General features: G+C 44.8%; 1 protein-coding gene across 1 annotated transcript in view; it reads left to right on the forward strand.

Annotated features, from left to right (window-relative positions):
• RPS6KA2 (ribosomal protein S6 kinase A2) overlaps positions 1 to 17442 on the forward strand; it is a 232142-nt gene that overhangs the window by 107186 nt on the left and 107514 nt on the right. The gene's annotated exons all lie outside the window — the stretch shown is intronic.

Raw genomic sequence — 17442 nt, forward strand, 5'->3', positions numbered from 1 at the left:
ATAAATACCATCCTGCCGCATATGTTCTGTGGCAGAGTTCCATGTGGGAAAAGAGCAGCGGCTGAGACGAGCAGGTTGTAATGACTGTGTGTGGCATACAAACCAGCCCAAGCAGCAGCAGCGGCCCGGATTGCTCAGTTTAAGTAAAACGTGACTCATAACCGTCTTCTTCCTGGTTGTCCCCGGGCCGGATGTCAGAAATACAGTCCAGCAATGGGTCCCCACCCCGGCCAATTTGCACTCCCGCCCCCAGTAAGGGTTGCTGTTCCGTCAGTTAATACATCCAGCAATGGGTCCCCCACCCCCGGCCCCTTTGCACTCCCACCCCCAGTAAGGGTTGCTGTTCCGTCAGTTCCAACTCAAGGCGACCGCATGAGTGTCAGAGTAGAGCTGTGCTCCACAGGGTTTCCAATGGCTGATCTTTCAGAAGTAGACCCTCAGGCCTTTCTTCCAAGGTACCGCTGGGTAAACTTGAACCCCCAAGCTTTTGGTTAGCAGCAGAGAGCATTAACCGTTTGTACCAACACGGATTCCCAAGCATTACACAGGGGCCAAGATTCAGATGTCATCTAAAGCCTTACTCCAGGCTCACAGTCATTTAATCCATCAATGTGTGTATTAACTGAGCACCTACTATGTCCTCAACAGCTTCACGTGGGGAATATGTCACTCCCTGCCTTCACGTCATGACAACCTAGTTGGGGAAATCAGATATATATTCTGAACAACATATAATCAGCAATATAGGGCAATAAATGCATAGACCAAATACATACAGACTTCAAATGTCGTGGAGTCCCTGGACAAGAGAGAACACCCTCAGCTGAAAGGTTGGAGGTTTGAGCCCACCCAGAGGCCCCTTGGAAGAAAGGTCTGGCGACCTACTTCTGAAAAATCAGCCATGAAAATCCTGTGGAGCACAGTTCTACTCTGACACACATGGGGTCACCATGAGTCAGGGTTGACGCCATGGCAACTGGTTGGTTTAAATGGCAGAGGCATACAAAGGAAGAGAAGGGCCTTTTCAAATAAGGTAGTTGAAGATGAATTAAGAAGGTACATGAGATTCAAGAGGGATGGGATTCCTCCAGGAGAAAGGAATCAGGATGACATCATCAGCAAGGCCGAGCGGGAGAAAACACAAAAACAGACCCCTTGGCCAGGCTGGAGCCTGCATCAAGATCGCCTCGGTGTGTTTTAGGAGTGGAGGGGGGTTATTAACAATACAGATTCCTAGGTCCCGTTCCTGATCTACGATTAATCATACTCTCTCAGGTATGGAGCCTGGAATTTTATTTTTTTGCAGGTTGGCCCAGTAGTTCTTATGTACACAAAAGTTCGGGTCTGCGGGTCTAGAAATTCTGTTTATGCTGGGCACTCAGGTTTCTAATGCAGTGTTGTCAACAGCAATATAACTGAAACCACACTCAGAGTGACAGTTTTTGTTACGTTGTTATTGTCGGGTGCTGTCATAGATTGAATTATGTCCCCCAAAAATTGTGTGTTATCAGTTTGGCTGGGCCGTGATTCCCAGTATTGTGTGGTTGTCCTCCATTTTGTGATTGTAATTTTATGTTAAAGAGGATTAAGGTGGGATTGTAGCACCCTTTCTACGGTCACATCCTGATCCAATGTAAAGGGAGTTTCCCTGGGGTGTGGCCTGCACCACCTTTTATCTTACAAGAGATGAAAGGAAAGGGAAGCAAACAGACAAGCGGAGACCTCATACCACCAAGAAAGCAGTGCTGGGAGCAGAGCACATCCTTTGGACCCTAGGTTCCTGCGCAGAGAAGCTCCTAGTCCAGGGGAAGACTGATGACAAGGACCTTCCTCCAGAGCTGACAGAGAGAGAAACCCTTCCCCTGGAGATGACACCCTGAATTTAGACTGTGAGAGAATAAATTTCTCTTTGTTAAAGCTGCCCACTTGCGGTATTTCCATTATAACAGACTCAATGACTGAGACAGGTGCCATCAAGTCGCTCCTGGCTCATAGCGACCTCATGTGACAGAGTAGAACTGCCCCATGGTTGGCCATAATCTTTATAGAAGCAGATCACCAGGTCTTTCTCCTGCAAAGCAGCTGGGTGGGTTCCAACTGCCAACCTTTTGGTTAGCAGCCGAGTGCTTAACCATTGTGGTAACGGTCTCCTTAGTTTTTTGTTACAGCTATAATAATATTCCTAAAACTGTCAATTGAATATGGCTGATTATTACAAGATCCTCCTGCAAACATAATGTTAAAGGATTATTCTTTGTTTAATAGAAGGTCTGTATGAAACAAAGCAAGTTTTGACTTTTTGCCCTCGATTTTATAATAAAATAATATTTTTGCTTAATAGTAGTTCCATAGAAGTGGAAAATTAATTAGATATTTGTTAGTTCACGATTTCCTGAAAGCCTTAAAAATAAATGGCTGCTCTCTTTAGAAAACAATCTGGTGGTTAGAGTTACCATTTGACGTAACAGTTCCACCCCTAGGTACACGCCCAAGAGAAAACATATGAAACATATGCCCACACACAGACTTACACATAAATGTTCATGGCAGAATTATTCAGAATTGCCCGAAAGAGGAAACAAGCAATGTCCATCAGCTGATGACTAGGTAAACAAAACGTAGTTTATCCATACAATGGGATATTTTTCAGCAATAGAAAGGAATGAAGTACTGATACATATAACAATATGGACGAACCTTGAAAACATTAGCTTAAGGGAAAGAAGCTAGTCGCAAAAGCCCACATATTATATGATTCCATTTATATGAAACATTTAGAACAGGCAAATCTATAGAAACCAAAGTAAATTAGTGGTTGCCTAAGGTTTGGGGCAGGGGGTGATTGAGAAGGTGATGGCTAAAGATTATGGGGTTTCTTTTGATGAAAACGTCCTAAAATTGATTATAGTGATAGTTGCACAACTCTGTGGATATACTCAAAACCGTAGAATTGTACACTTTAACTGGGTAGATTGTATGGTATGTGAATTATATCTCAGTATGAGAGTTGGTGATTATAATCAGATTGTTTTAGTGATCACGCACACACTTTACTTTCTACCTGCAGATTCCGTGTTAATTTGACCAGGACATCAGTAGTGACCATGAATACTTGCTTTTCTCCTTAAATCCTAGCTGTCCCTTCTTCCCCCTCAATTCTGATCACTTCTCTTGCTCCTAAAAAGAAAAGGGAAAGACTAGGAGGAGTACAACCGGGGTCATTGCAGAAGGAATCTAATGTCGGTGGCCCTGCTCTGGAGCAGTGAAATAGAATTACAGAGCTGGAAATTGTTCTCTTTGTTTAACCGTCTCTCAGCCTAGATCCTGTCAGTGTTAACCTTGACATCTTAGCTCACGGGCAAAACAGTCAGGCTCAGTGGCTTCACACCTCGTGGGTCCGTAAGTCTTCACATTTGTTCATACTCCTATCCAAGTATCCTTGAGAAAATGTTCCTGGTATATTGTTACATGGAAAAAGCATGACATAAACCGTGCACAGAGTGACTATAATATTGCTCAGTGCATGGGTATCTCTCAGGAAGTTGGAGGCATAGCTGGGCACGCACCAGTCTGTGAGGTCTATGTCAGGCCAGCAGGAAGGACGCCGTACGTAAACAGTGGCCGTCTCCAAGTTACAAGATTATGGGCAGCTTTTATTTTCTTCTCTATACTCCGTTTTTCAAGTTTTCAACAACAACAAAAAAAATTCATTTTGTCATATGAAGTTATTTTAAAAGATTCCTTCCTTGAGCAATATGTTTGACTATGTAAAACTGTTTTTTTATATTGTCAGAACAAGCTCTACAAGCCTAGAAAAATAAGGAAAAAAACCATTTCCTTGCACTCCTTTCAAAGACAGCTTTAAAACCAAACATGAGTTCTTAACATACACTGTTTCAACTTTCCGTGATGGTCCACCACTGAAGAACAGAAGGGAGACACTTCTTCCAGAAATTCCATTGGAACTTATTTTCATAACAGAAAATTTTAAAAGCCTTACAAAATAGTACATTGTATGAGATGGTCATTTGCATCTAATCATAGTGTGACGGAGTTATATACGGAGAAGACACCTAGAGTCTCCATCTAAGAACACTAGTTGTCATTGAGTCAGTTCCAACTCATGGCAACCCCACGTGTGTCAGAGTAGAACTGTGCTCCCTACGTTTTTCAGTGGCTGATTTGTCAGAAGTAGATCTCCAGGCCTTTCTTCCAGGGCATCTCTGGATGGATTTGAACTGCCAGCATTTCAGTTAGCAGCTGAGCACATTAACTGTTTACACCACCCAGGGACTTTGATTCTACATCTTCGTTTAACTGAAGTTGACCTTGGAGAGGACATTTGACCTCTGCAAACCTCAGTTTCCTCTGTTGTAAGAGGGTTGACTCAAAGGATTATTTAAATTCCTATCAGCTCCAACCCTTCTGCATTCCATTAGCCTGAGGCGTTTAAATCCCATAATTCCGTCTCCATCTTCATGATATCGCCATTCTGCGAGCTAACTAACCCTTCGGAAGAGTGTGAAGGACAGAAGAGGGACACGTGGTGTGAACAGCAGCCACACTCTGCATCGCCGACAAGAAAACCTAAAAATACAAACCACCACCGAGGGAGAACGTGAGGCGTTTGAATAGTGAAATCATTCTGAAAAGGAAAAGGGAACAGGGGGCGGGGAATTGTGGAAATCATTTTAAAACTCCGGATAGTTGCTAGAACACAGCTGGTTGACCGTGTGCGGAAGTGAATACTGTCAGTAGGATTCCGGAGGACTGGGCGTAAAGGGACCGTTAGATCTCTGAGAGCTCTGTTGTATCTTCGCATAAGCTTGCAGTTGTCGGCCGCCAGCCCCCACTCTTCTTTAAAGGGAGGCATGTCATTTCTACAGGAAATGTCAGTGCCCACCCACTGCTGGAGGTGGGGGTACTGGCAGGAGGTGGCACGTCCACTCCCGACTCTCCTCTCCCGGCGCTGGCCCCCACCGCCCAGTGGAACGATTCTGCTTGCCTCCTAGGTACTTACCGAAACCAAACCCACTGCCCTCGAGTCAAGTCCAACTCATAGCAACCCTATAGAACAGAGTGGAACTGTCCCATAGGGTTTCCAAGGCTGTAAGTCTTTACGGAAGCTGACTGCCGCATTTTCTCCCACTGAGTGCTTTAACCACCATGCCACCAGGACTCCTTCCTAGGTATTTAGACCCCTTTAAAAATGTGTAACTTCTTTCAGTTGACAAAGTTTCTATGTGTATGACTCAACATTGTGTTATTCGAGGTAAGAATTCCATTTAATATACTCCAAATACCACATATTCTAAGGGTAATGTGCTGACTTGGTATTGTAAGGGAAATTGATTTAAAAGAATGGCCCATCTGTCAGTTTGTGGGATTGTGGTGGCTTGTGTGTGGCTATGATGCTGAAAGCTACGCCATCAGTATTTCAAATACCAGCAGGGTGACCCATGGTGGACAAGTTTTAGCAGAGCTTCCAGACTAAGACTGATGAGGAAGAAAGGCCTGGTGATCTACTTCTGAAAATCAGCCATTGAAAACCCTGTGGATCACAGCAGACCATTTTCTGATATAGTGCTGGAAGATGAGCCCTCAAGGTTGGAAGGCACTCAAAATATATAATGGACGCAAGCCGACTAATGGTCATGAAGATGGCACAGGAGCAGCCAACGTTTTGTTCTTTTGTACGTAGGGTTGCCTTGAGTTGGAGCAGACTTGATAGCAACTACCCACAACAATAACAACATCGGTGAGAAACATACTCCCAAGTTAAAACATCAGAAAAGGAGCCAAGCCTGACCCCCATCCTCTGTTCAAGGAGTTGGCAGGTGGAGACTGTCCCCCACCATAAAGAAATGTCTCTACATAGGGTGTCTCAGGCCAGGTTCTCTAGAGATGAGAAAGCAGTAAAGCATATAAATGTATATATAGAGAGATTTATATCAAGGAAATGGCTCATGCACTTGTAGAGGCAGGAATGTCCCAAGTCCATGGTCAGGATAGAGGCTTCTCCTGATTCATGTAGCCGCAGGGGCTGGCAAACCCAAGATCAGCAAGTCAGACAGCAGGGCTCTTGCTCACAGGCTGCGAGATCAACAAACCTCAAGATCGTGGGCAATACCACAGGTAAGCTGCTACCTCGGGTCCCAAGAGCGGAGGTCAGACGAACAGGAGCCAGCTGCAAGATCCAGAATGAGCAAAAGCCAGAAAGTCCACTATGTTTGATGCAGGCCACGAGCCCAAGGAAACACCCTTTCAATTGTTTGGCCACTCAGAGCAGATTTCATCATGGAGGTGATCACATTTATATCACATCTCATCATGGAAGTGATCACAACATCCTACGACTGCCAAACCGCTGAGAATCATGGCCCAGCCAAGTTGACACACAACCTTAACCATCACATATATGTGTGTGAAGAGTACTGAACACCAGGGACTGCCAGAAGAACAAACAGATCTGTCTTGGAAGAGTACAGCCAGAGCCCTCCTTAGAAGCAAGAATGACGAGACTTCGTCTCACATACTTTGGACTTGTTATCAAGAGATGCCCTGGAGAAGAGCATCATGCTTGGTAGTTTAGAGGATCATGGAAAAAGAGGAAGACCGTTAATGAGATGGATTGACACAGTGCCTGCAACAATGGGCTCAAAATAATGATTGTGAAGATGGCACAGGGCCAGGCAGTGTTTGATTTTGTTGTGCATAGGGTCACTATGAGTCAGAACCAACTCAACAGCACCTGACAACAACAAGGGCAGGCAGTGGTTCTCAACCTTGGCCGCATGTTGGAATCTCCCAGGGGACTTTGACAAAACGCTGATGCCTGGGGTCTACTCCTGGACATTCTGATTTAGCTGGTCTAGCACCTCATGTTTCCAGGGTGCTTTCTACATTGAGAAGGCCGGATACAGTGGTTATGAGAACGAAGTCTGCACCTCGGGGCAAGGCCAGCCCTAGCACAACCAGGCTGTGTGTTGTGGGTAGCCTCTCCTCTAATCATCACCTCATGTTTAAAATGGGGATTATAATAATAATAGTTCTTTTTGATAATGAATGCAAAACTGTTCCTCTTCAAGTTGTCATACCCAGGACAGTAGACCATATGATTGTCTGACCAATACCAATCCGCTTCAGCTCACTAATGCCTAAGATATCGATCTTTAATACGTAGGAATCAAATCAACTACATCTGTGGAAAGAGACAATGGAAAAGCTCAATATCATCAGTCAGAACAAGGCCAGGGGCCAACTGTGGAACAGACCATCGATTGCTCCTATGCAAGTTCAGGTTGAAACTGAAGAAAATTAGAGCAAGTCCATGAGAGCCAAAGTATGACCTTGAGTATATCCCACCTGAATTTAGAGACCATCTCAAGAATAGATTTGATGTGTTGAACACTAATGACTAAAGATTGGACAAGTTGTGGACTGACATCAAGGACATCATACATGAAGAAAGCAAGAGGTAATTAAAAAGACAGACGAGAAAGAAAACACCTAAATGAATGTCAGAAGAGACTATGAAACTTGCCCTTGAACATTGAGTAGCTAAAGCAAAAGGAAGAAATGATGAAGTAAAAGAGATGAACAGAAGATTTCAAAGGGCAGCTCAAGAAGACAAAGTAAAGTATTGTGATGACATGTGCAAAGACCTGGAGATAGAAAACCAAAAGGGATGAACACGCTCAGCATTTCTCAAGCAGAAAGAACTGAAGAAAAAATTCAAGCCTCGAGTTGCAATGGTGAAGGATTCTACAGGGAAAATATTAAATGACGAAGGAAGCATCAAAAGAAGATGGAAGGAATATACACAGTCATTATACCAGAAAGAATTGGTCGACGTTCCACCATTTCAGTAGGTAGCACATGATCAGGACCCGATGGTACTGAAGGCACTGGAGAAAAACAAGGCCCCAGGAACTGATGGAATACCAATTGAGATGTTTCAACAAAGGGATGCAGCACTGTGCTCACTCGGCTATGCCAAGAAATTTGGAAGACAGCTACCTGGACAACCAACTGGAAGAGATCTATATTTATGCCTATTCCCAAGAAAGGTGATCCAACTGAATTTGGAAATTATCAAACAATATCATTGATATCACAAGCAAGCAGAATTTTGCTAAAGATCATTCAAAAGCGGCTGCAGCAGTATATCAGCAGGGAACTGCCAGAAATTCAAGGTGGATTTAGAAGAGGATGTGGAACCAGGGATATCATTGCTGATGTCAGATGGATCCTGGCTGAAAGCAGAGAATACCAGAAAGATGTTTACCTATGTTTTATTGACTATGCTAAGGCATTCGATTGTGTGGATCATAACAAATTATGGATAACATTGCAGAGAATGGGAATTCCAGAACACTTAATTGTGCTCGTGAGGAATCTACATGGATCAAGAGGCAGTTGTTTGGACAGAACAAGGGGATACTGTGGCATTTAAAGTCAGGAAAGGTGTGCGTCAGAGTTGTATCCTTTCACCATACCTATTCAGTCTATATGCTGAGCAAATAATCTGAGAAGATGGACTATATGAAGAAGAACAGGGCATCAGGATTGGAGGAAGACTCATTAACAACCTGCAATATGCAGATGACACAACCTTTCTTGCTGAAAGGGAAGAGCACTTGAAGCACTTACTGATGAAGATCAAAGACCACAGCCTTCAGTATGGATTACACCTCAACATAAAGAAAACAAAATTCTCACAACTGGACCAATAAGCAACATCATGATAAACAGAGAAAAGATTGAGGTTGTCAAGGATTTCATTTTACTTGGATCCACAATCAACACCCATGGAAGCAGTCAAGAATTCAAAAGAAGCTTTGCATTGGGCAAATCAACTATGAAAGACCTCTTTAAAGCATTAAAAAGCAAAGATGTCACCTTGAGGACTATGGTGCTCCTGACCCAAGCCATGGTGTTTTCAATCACCTCATATGCATGCAAAAGCTGGGCAATGAATAAGGAAGACTGAAGAATTGACACCTTTGAATTGTGGTGTTGGCGAAGAATATTGAATGTACCATTGTCATGGATTGAATTATGTCCCCCCAAAAAATGTGTGTATCAATTTAGCTGGGCCATGATTCCCAGTATTGTGTGGTTGTCCTCATTTTGTGATTGTAATTTTATGTTAAGGAGGATTAAGGTGGGATTGTAACACCACCCTTACCCAGGTCACATCCCTGATCCAATGTAAAGGGAGTTTCCCTGGGGTGTGGCCTGCACCACCTTTTATCTTACAAGAGATGAAAGGAAAGAGAAGCAAGCAGAGAATGGGGGACCTCATACCACCAAGGAAGCAGTGCCGGGAGCAGAGCGAGTCCTTTGGACCCGGGGTCCCTGCGCCTGAGAAGCTCCTACTCCGGGGGAAGATTGATAACAAGGACCTTCCACCAGAGCCAACAGAGAGAGAAAGCCTTCCCCTGGAGCTAAAGCCCTGAATTTGGAGTTGTAGCCTACCAGACTGTGAGAAAATATATTTCCCTTTGTTAAAGGCATCCACTTGTGATATTTCTGTTACAGCAACACTGTATGACTAAGACAACCACGGACTGCCAAAAGAACAAACAAATCTGTCTTGGAAGTAGTGCAACCAGAATGGTCCTTAGAAGCAAGGATGGCGAGACTACATCTCACATACTTTGGACGTGTTATCAGGCGGGATCAGTCCCTGGAGAAGGACATCATGCTTGGTAAAGTAGAGGGTCAGTGAAAAAGAGGAAGACCCTCAATGAGATGGATTGACACAGTGGCTGCAACAATGGGCTCAAGCATAGCAACAATTGTGAGGATGGCGCAGGACCGGGCAGTGTTTCGTTCTGTTGTGCACAGGGTTGCTATGAATCGGAACCGACTGGACAGCACCTAACAACAACAACACAATAGTAATAGTACCTACCCTCCTGAGCTGTTGATGTGAGGTTGGATTAATACGTGTCAACTGCCTAGAATTGCTGCTGGCTCAGAGCAGAGACCACTCTTAGCTTGCTCATCTCTGTCCTTCTTTCCGTGAGAACGGTTTGGCTTGGGAGCTGTTAGGACTTTTCTTGTCTACGTTTTGTTTAGGTGTGATTGAGTGGGGAAGTGGTGAGAAGAAGGTGGGACGTTAACTGTCATCTGACTAGAGTGATATCTTAATTCAGCTCTTGTCTCTCCAAATACCACCTTAAGAGCATATAATCATGCAGATTAGTAAAGATGACAGGTGCCTGAATAAAAAACCAAAAACCAAACCTGTTGCCCTCAAGTCAATTCCGACTCATAGCAACTCTGTAGGACGGAACAGAACTGCCCCATTGGGTTTCCAAGGAGCAGCTGGTGGGTTTGAACTGCCGACCTTTTGGTTAGCAGCCATAGCTTTTAACCACTGTGCCACCAGGGCTCCACTATAGAGACCAAAAAAGCACTTACCTGCTGGAGTATTTCCACCACTCGCGTGTCAGATTGTCCTGCTGTGATGGCTGGTGTTGCTGTGATGCTAGAAGCTATGCCACCAGTATTTCAAATACCAGGAGGGTCACTCATGGTGGACAGGTTTTAGCAGAGCTTCCAGACTAAGACAGACTAGGAGGAAGGGCCTGGTGATCTACTTCAAAAAATATCCAATGAAAGCTATCGACCACAACAGAATATCCAATATAGTCCAATATAGTGCTGGAAGATGAGGCCCCTAGGTTGGAAAGAACTCAAAATACACAGTGTCCGGAACAAGGGACTCAAGCACACCAAGGATCATGAAGATGACGCAGAGCTGATGGGATCACCATGAGTCAGAGCAACTTGCCCACTAACAACAACGGGAGCATTTATTGGATAGAATGATCTCGTTTCAATGGTTCATCCTCCACAATGCAGAGAGAGAGAACTTCTCTACTGTTTCTCTAACTAGTTTATATGACATCGGCAATTTTTCCAGCTGTCGCAAAGGTGGCACGGTGGAGACAGTAACCAACGCCACAACTCTTACAGAGAAGTGGGGCCAGGACGGTCACTCTGAGGAGTCCCAGGAGTTTATTTTATAGTCAATACAGCAAACAGTGAAGCAAATAACAGAACAATGGGCTTTGGGTGAATAACAATAAGTTTCGGGCAAGGGAGGAGGAATTCAGGTAAACAAGCCAATCAGTAACGGGTTTGGAAAAACAAGTCATGACAAGTCTCAACATGTTGGGGACAAGTCTCAACATGTTGTGCAGCATAGAGGCCTTTATACATCCATATTTTAATGGCACATATCCCCACATTTCCCCCCTTTTGTTTAGTTAATGGAATAAGAATCAAGAGGATTTTCACTGGTCCAACAAGTGTCCATTAGGAGAAAGTAAAATTTTCTCTACGAGATAAAATCCAAGATTATCTTAGCTACTGTCTCCACACCTCAGGGCCTGATGTCTTAGTGAGTCCTTGTGAGCCCAGCTATGGCTGGGGCACACTCCATATGTTTAAGCAGGAGAAGTAGCATAGCTATGAGTAACACCTGGACTTAGTCGCCTAGATGGAGGCTATGGCAAGCTCTTTAAACTCACGGTGCTGATTTTCCACCGGATACCATCTGGTTCTTCACCAGGTTATTACTTAATGCCTGGGCTTAAGTCTCCTAGATGGCAGCCATAGCAGGCTCTTTAAACTCACGGTGCTGGTTTTCCACCAGATACCATCTGGTTCTTCACCAGCTTACTAAGTAAGAGCGGTGCTCTTATCAATTGCATAGCCGGAGTGAGCGGACTCAATGTGCCTTTCAGGTGTGTAAGACAATAGAGGATGATCTTATGAGGATAATATAATCCTCTGCACTAGTAATATCCTGATTGTTGGACTCATGGGTTTCCTCTGACTCTAATTTTGTCAGGTAAACACTAACTTTTAACATCCACTGAAATTCTTATTCTTAAAGGCTTGAAGATTTACAAAGGCTCAAAGATTCATTAACAATCAAACAAGCAATGATTTACACAGCTTTGCCATTACTTGGAAGGGAATCACCAGGAAGGGTAATTTACACATCATAACAGATTTAACAATCAAACAAACACTGATTTACACAAATTTACTATCAATTGGAAAGGAATCATCTAGCTTAGAAATTTATCTATACAGGAGTATCTAACTAGGAGAAGCAGAAAATATAGAGGAGTTTACACATAACAAATTTTCATTGGAAACTTACTGATTAACAAGATATTATAGGATGACTATTGAGGATTGATTATCACGAGGGAAACCATAGCTAGAAACAGGTTTTCAGGTGTAAGTGGGGCCCCTGTAGTTGAGAGGATATGCTCAGCTTTGGAGGAGAGGGCTTTCAGACCTCCCCACGTTACCGGTATTGCAGATTTCCATTGTTCAGTGTCCATCCCCTGGGGAAGGGGTGATTTCGGTTTGGATGGCGGCCCTGCAGTGTTCATCCCCGGGGGAAGGGGTGCCGGTGTCAGTTGTGGCTCTGGAGTCGGATCAGATGGCGGCTCCAGCAGCCGCAGCAGGGGCGGTGGCGGCGGTTCCGAGAAGGGAAGGGGCGGAGGTGCAGGGCAGAGTGTGCCAGCGCGCGGGGGAGCCTCAGCATGGGGCGCGTCTGGGACCCGTAGTCGTGGCCGGAGTGCAGAGCCCGCTCTCGCCTGCCCAGAGCCTCCAGGCGGGGCCGTCCCAGGCAGCGACACCCCAGGCAACCGGGCCGCGAGCCCGGGCAGCGGCAACCCAGAACTGGGCTCGGAGCACCGCGGGAGGGATGGAGCGTGGGCCGCACCGCAGCCGGAGCGGGAATCCAAAGTGGACCTGTAGGAGACAAAACAGCCGCATACCCTCGCCCCCAGGTTAGTAATTCTACAGGTCCTTGCCAGACAGAGAGATTTTGAGGATCTTTATAGAGGACCTGTGGGTGAGGTCAGGTGTCAGAGGGGATAAAATGTCGTTCTGCAGGAGTACGACCATCTTTAGCAACCAATAAAAAGTTAAAAATAAAGAGAGCATTGGCAAGTCTTTCATTTTGGTCACATACTCTAGACCCATCATCTCCCCCCTTTTGTTTATTTAAGAGCTGTTTGAGAGTATGATGGGCACGTTCAATTATGGCTTGCCCTTGAGGGTTATAAGGAATGCCAGTGGTATGAAGAATATTCCAAGTGGCACAAAATTGTTGAAATTTAGCAGAAGTATATACAGGCCCATTATCAGTTTTAAGAGCTTGGGGACATCCCATAGTTGCAATGGCTTGGGTGAAATGATGACAGGCATGAGTAGAATGTTCTCCAGAAAGGGCTGTAGCATAGAGAAACCCAGAATATATTAGCCCAATGAAACCCTTTACCACAGCGGGGACACTTTTGGGTTGGAAGTTTAGTGCTGGCATTTTTGTTTTTTAAACTGTGACAGTCCTTCTTAAAATGTCTAGGTTTACTGCACCCAAAACAGGTGGCAGTGGATGGACGGAGAGCTGCCGCTAATACTTGTGCCTTATGAGTTTCTGTGCCAACATTTTGACATACTCTAATCATTTCAGCTAGATTAAGACTCTGTACCTTTAAGAGAGCTAAAGCAGCCCGACAGTCAGCATTAGCATTTTCACAAGCAAGCTGGAGACAAAGAACTTTAGCTGCTTGTTGATTGTCTACCTGTGGGGAAATGGCAGATTCAATTAAAAGCAGAAGTTGGGTAAGGGCTTCTTCTGACACTTTAAGCTCAGAGGCCTTTAACAATCCCAACAACTGGGTTTTGTGTTGATGTTGTTCAGGAGAAAGAGAATTCCCCATAGCAAGGAGGAATAGGAAGATGAAGGAAAGAATGATAGGAAAGCTCCTGGCCTGAAGCCTGAAATCCGTTGGGAGCGGTCAGGAAAGACCTGCCACTCTGGGGCTAAAGCAGCCTGATCTGAGAGCGTTCGGGAAAATTCCGCCTGCGGAAAAACCCCGCCGCTCTCGGGCTGTGCCTTTAAACAGCCTGAAAAGGATGTCCGGTACTCATCACCTGAAGCGATTGAGTGCCAGGGCATCTACCGCTCTGTCCTCACACGGGGCACCATCTGTCGCAGCGGTGGCGTGGCGGAGACAGTAACCAATGCCACAACTCTTACAGAGAAGTGGGGCCAGGAGGGTCGCTCTGAGGAGTCGACCCGGCTTCAGTCCCAGGAGTTTATTTTATAGTCAATACAGCAAACAGTGAAGTAAATAACAGAACAATGGGCTTTGGGTGAATAACAGTAAGTTTCCGGCAAGAGAGGAGGAATTCAGGTAAACAAGCCAATCAGTAACGGGTTTGGAAAAACAAGTCGTGACAACTCTCAACATGTTGGGGACAAGTCTCAACATGCTGTGCAGCATAGAGGCCTTTATACATCCATATTTTAATGGCACATATCCCCACATCCAGCAAGTCAGCTGCCTCAGCCCAAAGATGGAACGTGTTCCCTGCTTCAAAGGAAGTAAGTCACGTCCTATAGATACGAAAGGAAAAAAATATCATTCTGGCAAAACCTCTTTGTTTAAGTGAGTCGAGCAGCTAACAGTTGGTGTAATTTCCTGCTTGTTCCTTGGTGGCTGGGTGGTGGGAAATAGTGGCAGCGTGGGTGGATGAGGGAGAGAAGGGAGGTGGGCTGAGCAAAACGTGTGAGCTTGGACAGAGCTACTGAAGGCTGACCCTGTTCCTCTCGCATCCTCTCTCGAGGAAGTCGCCCTCTGAGCACATCATTCTGAATGTCAGCAGATGCAATAGGGAACGCTGTCGTGCACTCAGGGATCGATACAGAAACCTACTGGTTCCATCCTCTCCAATGACAGCGGCTGGAAACAGCCCCACGTTGGAGGGAGCCCAGTTGGCTTCAAACCTCTGAAGGTTATTTTTAGCACCACTCTGTTTGTTTCCTTTCATTTACACTGAGATACTTCATTAAAAAACATTGACTCACTCCGAAACCCAGCTTCAATTAACGCCTCAGGCTGAGCAAGTTTTACTTCTAAGCTAATTCATTTTGGTCATGGATTCACATTTGAATGATTTCAAATTCCTAGGGGAAAAAAGGAAAGCAAATTCCAAGCACAAGTCTTAAGTACCCCTTCTTATTAAGGGGAGAAAACTGGTTTTCTCAGTCGACTACAACTCATGGCGACCCCACATGTGTCAGAGTAGAACTGTGCTCCACAGGGTTTTCAATGTCTGATCTTTCAGAAGTAGATCACCAGACCTTTCTTCTGAGACACCTCTAGGTGGACTTGAACCTCCAGCCTTTTCAGTTAGCAGCCAAGAGCATCCATTTGTACCTCCCTGGTACTTTATTAAGGGAGAGGGCTGGTATTATTATTATCCTGATTTTACAAACGAGAAACTGAGGCCCAAATAAGTAAGTTCCCAATCCAATCATATTGCTTGGAGGTGATGAGGTGAGAGCGGGGCCCACATTCAAATCTTGCATCCGTCCCAGGATAACGGTACCTGGCAGCCCTGGGCCTGCCCTGAGGGTGTACCCCAGGCTTTCAAACTCCCTCATTTCCTCATTCACCCAGCTCCTTCAGGAGGCCACATCCTGACCAATTGCATAAGGTATTTACTGCTCAAGGTAATTGTTTGCACAGTCTATCATCTCAGGTAAAAAGTGAAAACGCTTCCCCCTTCTCCTGCCTCAGGCCCTCTGGGCAGGAGACATGCGCGCGTGCACACACGCACACACAGACACGAGCATGCACACACACGTGCATGCACACGCACACAGACACACAGACACACACACACACACACACCCCTTCCGTTTGCACCTCAGGTAAATACCATCCTTACCTAGTGAGTGTTCTCATTCATTACTGATGTACCGTCTGTGTACCTTTGAGTCCCTTATATATATTATATAGGATATGAAATTAAATTATTTGCTGTGATACATAATTAATATCATATACATCATTAATATGTGATATATCATTAATATTATATATGATATGATATATAATCAGTATTATATATAATTGATGTTATATATGATATGATATATCATTTATAAAGAGCCTTGGTGGTGCAGTAGTTAAGCGCTCTGCTAACCGAAAAGTTGGTGGTTCAAACCCCCCAGCCGATCCTCAGGAGAAAAATGTAGCAATCTGCTTCCATAAAGATTACAGCCTTGGAAACCCTATGGGGCAGTTCTACTCTGTCCTATCGGGTTGCTGTGAGTCAGAATCGACTCAACAGCAGTGGTTTTTTTTTTAATATCATTAATATGATATGATATAGAATATACTGTGATATATAATTAATATTGTATATGATATGATATATAGCACAGCGCACATGGTGGAAATAATTTAAAAATCAGACAGAACGTGTACATTCAGACAGACCCAGCGAGAGGGTCCCCAGAAAGTGGCTCTATTGGTTCTGTGCCGTGCCCGTGAAGGCATCTCACAGAGCTCTCTCCCCATGCTTTCTAGAAAGGATCCAGGCCCTTCACAGTAGGCTGGCCCCATCGGTCCCTCCACACGTGCCTCCCCTTAGGGGCATCCCTGGGCCACCACTGGTGAGAAGCAGCTGACAGTCCTAGCTGGTTCCAGAAGGGCGAACTGCCCGACCAAGCAAACCACACTGCCCTGCTCCTCCCGGCGGCAGGTCGGCCACAGTGCAGGGTGGTTTGAAGTACCAGGATTGTTAATCTATCCCCGATTCCTCAGGTTTATTGGTGAATTGAAAAGTAGCCTGGAACATGTTTCTTTTTACCTCTGTAGCAGCAAGTCCCACTCAATTCCAGACTCACCTATGACGTTAAAAAAAGAAAAACAGTTGCTGTCGAGTCAGCTCTGACACGTGGCTACCCTACCATGTGTCAGAGTAGAACTGTGCACCATAGGGTTTTCAGTGGTTGATTTTTTGGAGGTAGATTGCCAAGTCTTTCTTCTGAGGCACCTCTGGGTGGACTCAAACTACCAACCTTTCAGTTAGAAGCCTAGCACTTAACCGTTTGTGCCACCCAGGGACTTTTACCTGTCAAATACCAGCAAATAAATATTTCAGAAAGGCTGTGGCCCACTCCCATGGTCTGGCCCCTGAGTCTGAGCAGCCTAGAAATTCAACAGGAGCTTTCTGTTGACATTCATCTTCTGGCTGGTGTGAATGCTCTTTGATCTGCTTTCTATAACTTTCATACTTTCTCTACAATAACAGTACTGTAACAATGATACAGTAACAATGGAAGGGTAAATGAAAGTATGATATAATAACACAGTAACAATGATACAGTAACAATGGGAGGATGGATGGAAGTATGATACAATGACAATACAGTAACAATGATATAGCAACGATGGGAGGATGGATGGAAGTATGATACAATGACACAGTAACAATGATACACAATGATACAGCAACCATGGAAGGATGGATGAAGTATGATACAATGACAATACAGTAACAATGATACAGCAACGATGGAAGGATGGATGAAGTATGATACAA

Source organism: Trichechus manatus, unplaced genomic scaffold, assembly GCF_000243295.1.
Source record: "Trichechus manatus latirostris isolate Lorelei unplaced genomic scaffold, TriManLat1.0 scaffold00002, whole genome shotgun sequence".
Classification (NCBI taxonomy): Eukaryota; Metazoa; Chordata; class Mammalia; order Sirenia; family Trichechidae; genus Trichechus; species Trichechus manatus.